Genomic DNA, 6,898 nt, shown 5'->3' with positions numbered 1-6,898 from the left:
CACTCCACACACACACACACCACACACCCGCATGGGCAATCCTGCGTCTATCTGTACGGCGTCGCTTGAGAGGAAACGGAGCTTCGTGCTGACTTTGCAAATCTTGAGTCGGTCGACAGAATTCCACACGTTGCTCCCCCATCCCTCCTCTCCCTCCTCTCCCTCCCTCTCCATCCCTCTCTCCCCATCCTCCCTCTCCCCAGCCTCCCTCCCTCCCTCACGCGCAGTTGAATTGACACACGGCCGTAGGTTGATCTGTCTAGTGCCTAGTATTGACGCTGATGGTGTCACGTCGGTGCGCTTAACTGAGAACTTGACTTTCGCTGTACGAGGAGAGACGAAATGAAATGCCACTTCGATGCAATTGAAGGGAGTTCTTTCCCTGTGCTTGTTACAAGAAGACACAGGACGTCGGAACGCACGCAGTTGCACACACAGTGACGAGCTCAAGCCCTGAGTGAGTGACTCAAGCCTTGAGTGAGTGAGGTGAGTGAGGTGAGTGAGTGAGGTGAGTGAGAGTGAATGTGAGTGAGGTGAGTGAATGTGAGTGAGTGACTCAAGCCTTGAGTGAGTGAGGTGAGTGAGGTGAGTGAGTGAGAGTGAGTGAGTGAATGTGAGTGAGTGAATGTGAGTGAGGTTAGTGAATGTGAGTGAGGTGAGTGAATGTGAGTGAGTGACTCAAGCCTTGAGTGAGTGAGGTGAGTGAGAGTGAGTGAGGTGAGTGAGTGAATGTGAGTGAGTGAATGTGAGTGAGGTGAGTGAGGGAGTGGGTGAGTGAGGGAGTGGGTGAGTGAGTGAATGTGAGTGAGGTGAGTTCAGTGAGAGTGAGTGACTCAAGCCTTGAGTGAGGTGAGTGAGTGAGAGTGAGTGAGGTGGGTGAGTGAGGTGAGTGAGTGAATGTGAGGTGAGTGAGTGAGGTGGGTGAGGGAGTGAGTGAGGTGAGTGAGGTGGGTGAGTGAGGTGAGTGAGTGAATGTGAGGTGAGTGAGGTGGGTGAGTGAGTGAGGTGGGTGAGTGAGGTGAGTGAGCGAATGTGAGGTGAGTGAGTGAGGTGGGTGAGTGAGGGAGTGAGTGAGGTGAGTGAGGTGGGTGAGTGAGGTGGGTGAGTGAGGTGAGTGAGTGAATGTGAGGTGAGTGAGTGAGAGTGAATGTGAGTGGATGTGAGTGAGTTGGTGAGTGAGGTGAGTGAGGGAGTGAGTGAGGTGAGGGAGTGAGTGAGGTGAGTGAGGTGGGTGAGTGAGTGAATGTGAGGTGAGTGAGTGAGGTGGGTGAGTGAGGTGAGTGAGTGAATGTGAGGTGAGTGAGTGAGAGTGGATGTGAGTGAGTTGGTGAGTGAGGTGAGTGAGGGAGTGAGTGAGGTGAGGGAGTGAGTGAGGTGGGTGAGGTGGGTGAGTGAGGTGAGTGAGTGAATGTGAGGTGAGTGAGTGAGGTGGGTGAGTGAGGTGAGTGAGGTGGGTGAGTGAATGTGAGTGGAAGTGAGTTGGTGAGTGAGTGAGTGTGAGGTGAGTGAGGTGGGTGAGTGAGTGAATGTGAGGTGAGTGAGTGAGAGTGAGTGAGAGTGGATGTGAGTGAGGTGAGTGAGGGAGTGAGTGAGGTGAGTGAGGTGGGTGAGTGAGGTGAGTGAGCGAATGTGAGGTGAGTGAGTGAGGTGAGTGAGGTGGGTGAGTGAGGTGAGTGAGTGAATGTGAGGTGAGTGAGTGAGGTGGGTGAGTGAGGTGAGGGAGTGAGGTGGGTGAGTGAGGTGAGTGAGTGAATGTGAGGTGAGTGAGTGAGGTGAGTGAGGTTGGTGAGTGAGGTGAGTGAGTGAATGTGAGGTGAGTGAGGGAGTGAGTGAGGGAGTGAGGTGGGTGAGTGAGGTGAGTGAGTGAGGTGAGGGAGTGAGGTGGGTGAGTGAGGTGAGTGAGTGAATGTGAGGTGAGTGAGGTGAGTGAGTGAGCTCCAGGCCAGGCTATGACTCGGACATTGGAGAGCACCGATATCAACCCACGAGTCTGATCGAGTCTCTCTGCAGACATTCGTGTGTGTCCGTGTGTGTGTATCCGTGTGTGTGTAGTGTGTGTGTCCGTGTGTGTGTGTGTCCGTGTGTGTGTGTCCGGAGGTCTCATTCCGAATTAGTCAGCATTATCTTTTCATCGGTTGCGTAACGCTGTTGTGTGGAAGCTGCCTGGTCTGTCGCTCCGCACGAAGCTTCGGGTCTTCTCGGCCACGGTCATTCCCTCCCTTCTCTACGCTTGCGAAACGTGGACCCCCCTAATGAAGCATCTTCGCCGGTTATAAACATTTAGGCTGGCCTGCCTACGATCCATCCTGGGTTTAACCAGGCTGGATTGTGTGAGGAGCTCATAAATCCTTGAAAGATCTGGGCAAAGTCCCATCGGTGAGCTCCTCCGGCAGGCAAGGCTGCGTTGGCTGGGTCATGTAGCCCGCATGCCCAGCCACCGCATGCCTAAACAGCTTTTGTTCGGCCGGATCGAGGGGGCTAAACGGGCGCGGCACGGGCTAGAGAAGAGATGGAGTGATGTGGTACAGGAGGACGTGGAGCCGAGTGGACTTGCCGATGACCGGTACCAGCGGTGTCAAGATCGGCCTCTGTGGAGGAGGCTCGTGAAGGACGCTACTGGGCAGTTGGAGGCAGTCGCCCTCCAACAACAACGGAGGGCGGAGGAGCGACGCTCACAACAACGAGTGGAGCGCTGGGTGGCTAAAGCATAGCAAGTTGGCACAGTAGGGGGCAAAGGTGGTGCATCAGCCACTCATCTCGGTCATCTCAGTCAGTCGACCCGTGGCACCTGCTGGGTCTGCCCCGTGACCTCCTGCCAGTGGGCGTTCGACACTTCACGTGGCCTCAAGGTGCACTTGGCCTGGCACAAGCGTCGTGGTGACGTCACCGCCACTTAGTGGCGAATGGCGGTTGTTGTGTGTGTCTGTCACTGTGTGTGTACGTGTGTGTGTGACCGTGTGTGTGTCCGTGTGTGTCTGCGTGTGTCGTTTGCCTCTTCCACACGCAACATAGTCGAGCGGTTTGCTGGATTATTGTTTTTGTAAAGTCCTTACGAGAGGCAAACATAATGTAAACATTGTTGTGATGTTGTTTGGTTGGTGATGATGGCGATGATAACGATGGTGGTGGTGATGGTGACGGCGATGTTAATGGTCGTGGCGATGATAACGATGGTAATGATGATGGCGATGGTATTAAACAGTGGAATCGTGTTACCGGTTGGCTGCTGATGATGGTTACTGGTGGAAGGTGGTGATGGTAACTGGGAATTGGTGATGGTGTTGATGGTCAATGTTGAAACGAGAGGAACAGCGGGGAGACACGGAGGGCGTTGCTAGCGTTTTGAATCGAAGCTGCCCATGAGATTAAAACCAAAGATCCCCCTCCCCCCCCTCACCCCCCTCTCACTCCCCCCCCCCTCTCACCCCCCTCTCACTCCCCTCCACCCCCCCCCCTCTCACTCCCCTCCACGAGTGTATAGCCCACGACCTCCTGTGTGCCAGGCGAGGTAGTTAACATCTCCTAGCCACACTTATACATCAGTGTGAGTGTCTATCCCACGACCTCCTGTGTGCCAGGCGAGGTAGTTGACATCTCCTAGCCACACAAATATACATCAGTGTGAGTGTCTATCCCACGACCTCCTGTGTACCAGGCGAGGTAGTTGACATCTCCTAGCCACACAAATATACATCAGTGTGTGTGTCTATCCCACGACCTCCTGTGTGCCAGGCGAGGTAGTTGACATCTCCTAGCCAGACAAATATATATCAGTGTGAGTGTCTATCCCACGACCTCCTGTGTACCAGGCGAGGTAGTTGACATCTGCTAGCCACACAAATATACATCAGTGTGAGTGTATAGCCCACGACCTCCTGTGTACCAGTTGAGGTAGTTGACATCTCCTAGCCACACAAATATATATCAGTGTGAGTGTCTATCCCACGACCTCCTGTGTACCAGGCGAGGTAGTTGACATCTGCTAGCCACACAAATATACATCAGTGTGAGTGTATAGCCCACGACCTCCTGTGTACCAGTTGAGGTAGTTGACATCTCCTAGCCACACAAATATATATCAGTGTGAGTGTCTATCCCACGACCTCCTGTGTACCAGGCGAGGTAGTTGACATCTGCTAGCCACACAAATATACATCAGTGTGAGTGTATAGCCCACGACCTCCTGTGTACCAGTTGAGGTAGTTGACATCTCCTAGCCACACAAATATATATCAGTGTGAGTGTCTATCCCACGACCTCCTGTGTACCAGGCGAGGTAGTTGACATCTCCTAGCCACACAAATATATATCAGGATGAGTGTCTTTCCCACGACCTCCTGTGTACCAGGCGAGGTAGTTGACATCTCCTAGCCACACAAATATACATCAGTGTGAGTGTCTATCCCACGACCTCCTGTGTACCAGGCGAGGTAGTTGACATCTCCTAGCCACACACATATACATCAGTGTGAGTGTTTAGCCCACGACCTCCTGTCTGCCAGGCGAGGTAGTTGACATCTCCTAGCCAGACAAATATACATCAGTGTGAGTGTCTATCCCACGACCTACTGTGTACCAGGCGAGGTAGTTAACATATCCTAGCCACACACAAATATACATCAGTGTGAGTGTCTATCCCACGACCTCCTGTGTACCAGGCGAGGTAGTTGACATCTCCTAGCCACAAATATACATCAGTGTGAGTGTCTAGCCCACGACCTCCTGTGTACCAGGCGAGGTAGTTGACATCTCCTAGCCACACAAATATACATCAGCGTGTGTGTCTATCCCACGACCTCCTGTGTACCAGGCGAGGTAGTTGACATCTCCTAGCCAGACAAATATACATCAGTGTGAGTGTCTATCCCACGACCTCCTGTGTACCAGGCGAGGTAGTTGACATCTCCTAGCCACACATATACATCAGTGTGAGTGTCTATCCCACGACCTCCTGTGTGCCAGGCGAGGTAGTTGACATCTCCTAGCCACAAATATATATCAGTGTGAGTGTCTATCCCACGACCTCCTGTGTGCCAGGCGAGGTAGTTAACATCTCCTAGCCACACACAAATATACATCAGTGTGAGTGTCTATCCCACGACCTTCTGTGTGCCAGGCGAGGTAGTTGACATCTCCTAGCCACACAAATATACATCAGTGTGAGTGTCTATCCCACGACCTCCTGTGTGCCAGGCGAGGTAGTTGACATCTCCTAGCCACACACAATATACATCAGTGTGAGTGTCTATCCCACGACCTCCTGTGTGCCAGGCGAGGTAGTTGACATTTCCTAGCCACACAAATATACATCAGTGTGAGTGTCTATCCCACGACCTTCTGTGTGCCAGGCGAGGTAGTTGACATCTCCTAGCCACACAAATATACATCAGTGTGAGTGTCTATCCCACGACCTCCTGTGTGCCAGGCGAGGTAGTTGACATCTCCTAGCCACACAAATATACATCAGTGTGAGTGTCTATCCCACGACCTCCTGTGTACCAGGCGAGGTAGTTGACATCTCCTAGCCACAAATATACATCAGTGTGAGTGTCTAGCCCACGACCTCCTGTGTACCAGGCGAGGTAGTTAACATCTCCTAGCCACACACATATACATCAGTGTGAGTGTTTAGCCCACGACCTCCTGTCTGCCAGGCGAGGTAGTTGACATCTCCTAGCCAGACAAATATACATCAGTGTGAGTGTCTATCCCACGACCTACTGTGTACCAGGCGAGGTAGTTAACATATCCTAGCCACACACAAATATACATCAGTGTGAGTGTCTATCCCACGACCTCCTGTGTACCAGGCGAGGTAGTTGACATCTCCTAGCCACAAATATACATCAGTGTGAGTGTCTAGCCCACGACCTCCTGTGTACCAGGCGAGGTAGTTGACATCTCCTAGCCACACAAATATACATCAGCGTGTGTGTCTATCCCACGACCTCCTGTGTACCAGGCGAGGTAGTTGACATCTCCTAGCCAGACAAATATACATCAGTGTGAGTGTCTATCCCACGACCTCCTGTGTACCAGGCGAGGTAGTTGACATCTCCTAGCCACACATATACATCAGTGTGAGTGTCTATCCCACGACCTCCTGTGTGCCAGGCGAGGTAGTTGACATCTCCTAGCCACAAATATATATCAGTGTGAGTGTCTATCCCACGACCTCCTGTGTGCCAGGCGAGGTAGTTAACATCTCCTAGCCACACACAAATATACATCAGTGTGAGTGTCTATCCCACGACCTTCTGTGTGCCAGGCGAGGTAGTTGACATCTCCTAGCCACACAAATATACATCAGTGTGAGTGTCTATCCCACGACCTCCTGTGTGCCAGGCGAGGTAGTTGACATCTCCTAGCCACACACAATATACATCAGTGTGAGTGTCTATCCCACGACCTCCTGTGTGCCAGGCGAGGTAGTTGACATTTCCTAGCCACACAAATATACATCAGTGTGAGTGTCTATCCCACGACCTTCTGTGTGCCAGGCGAGGTAGTTGACATCTCCTAGCCACACAAATATACATCAGTGTGAGTGTCTATCCCACGACCTCCTGTGTGCCAGGCGAGGTAGTTGACATCTCCTAGCCACACACAAATATACATCAGTGTGAGTGTCTATCCCACGACCTCCTGTGTGCCAGGCGAGGTAGTTGACATCTCCTAGCCACACAAATATACATCAGTGTGAGTGTCTATCCCACGACCTCCTGTGTGCCAGGCGAGGTAGTTGACATCTCCTAGCCACACAAATATACATCAGTGTGTGTGTCTATCCCACGACCTCCTGTGTACCAGGCGAGGTAGTTAACATCTCCTAGCCACACAAATATACATCAGTGTGTCTATCCCACGACCTCCTGTGTACCAGGCGAGGTAGTTGACA

At 52.1% G+C, this 6,898-nt stretch overlaps 1 long non-coding RNA gene across 4 annotated transcripts; it reads left to right on the top strand.

Annotated features, from left to right (window-relative positions):
* Positions 1 to 872: 872 nt before the first annotated feature.
* LOC144952358 (uncharacterized) lies at positions 873 to 3,212 on the top strand. Of its 4 annotated transcripts, XR_013640618.1 has the most exons (6): positions 910 to 988; positions 1,081 to 1,129; positions 1,251 to 1,276; positions 1,384 to 1,441; positions 1,657 to 1,781; positions 1,919 to 3,212. It is a non-coding gene; the product is annotated as an uncharacterized LOC144952358 (long non-coding RNA). The 4 variants fall into 4 exon arrangements; XR_013640617.1 differs by having other exon boundaries at positions 1,251 to 1,441; XR_013640619.1 differs by having other exon boundaries at positions 873 to 917; positions 1,085 to 1,441.
* The last annotated feature ends 3,686 nt before the right edge of the window (positions 3,213 to 6,898 follow it).

Source organism: Lampetra fluviatilis, chromosome 67, assembly GCF_964198595.1.
Source record: "Lampetra fluviatilis chromosome 67, kcLamFluv1.1, whole genome shotgun sequence".
Taxonomy (NCBI): domain Eukaryota; kingdom Metazoa; phylum Chordata; class Hyperoartia; order Petromyzontiformes; family Petromyzontidae; genus Lampetra; species Lampetra fluviatilis.
The sequence above is the reverse complement of the archived record's forward strand: the minus strand, read 5'-3'. Positions and strand labels throughout refer to the sequence as shown.